Source organism: Phalaenopsis equestris, unplaced genomic scaffold, assembly GCF_001263595.1.
Source record: "Phalaenopsis equestris unplaced genomic scaffold, ASM126359v1 Scaffold214218, whole genome shotgun sequence".
Taxonomy (NCBI): Eukaryota; Viridiplantae; Streptophyta; class Magnoliopsida; order Asparagales; family Orchidaceae; genus Phalaenopsis; species Phalaenopsis equestris.
The window spans coordinates 1-859 of record NW_018233016.1 but is presented as its reverse complement, the minus strand read 5'-3'; positions in this window follow the sequence as shown (position 1 = coordinate 859).

Below are 859 nucleotides of genomic sequence, written 5' to 3'. Positions count from 1 at the left end.
TGAATTCCAGCGCGCATCCTCCCCTATATATATATATATATATATATATATATATATTCAATCTTGAGGGCTTTTCACATCACTCACCATGCTTTTTTGTCTCCACCTGCTATCTGAATATTCTCATTCTCATTCTCATTAAGGCTACAACTATAGACCTACAAAATCAACTGATTTATCATCGATCTCCTACAAGCAATATTCATAGATTACATAGATTAAGATCTCCTACAAGCCATATTCATGTATAAACTGAAGTTTGGGTATCAGACATAAGATTTGTTTGGTATGTATGCAATTCCTCCCTTTTTTTTGGATTGGCAAACTCTGGATGCATGAAGTTATTAGAATTATATTATTATCATATTAAATTATCATATGACAACTACTTATACTATTAATTCTTATAATAAATCTTGACCTTATTTATACTAATATCCTAGTTCAATTAAATAATAATTTGAGATTCTTATAGCTTCCAACTGTTTTTTTAGCGTACTGCTTGAATAATTCCATCGATCTTATAAGGTTTTTACATGCTTGTCAAAAGTTACCAAAGAACTGAAAAAGAATTCCTACTAGATATCCGAATTCATTTCATGTCAATAATTATCAATAAGATTTTTCAAATTATTTTCTTTAATATTTTTATTTTTTAATGAATTTTCAAATTAACCCATGCTTTTGGCTTAGTTTTGATACAGAGAGATTGTCATGTGGCCATACTTATTTCATATATTAATTACATGCAAAGATACATTGGAATCTCTTCAGCATTGACTGAAAATTCAGATTTTTTTTTCCTTTGCATGGGACTGTGGTTTTTCATGGTTCGATGGGAAAGAAGTAACTCATATTA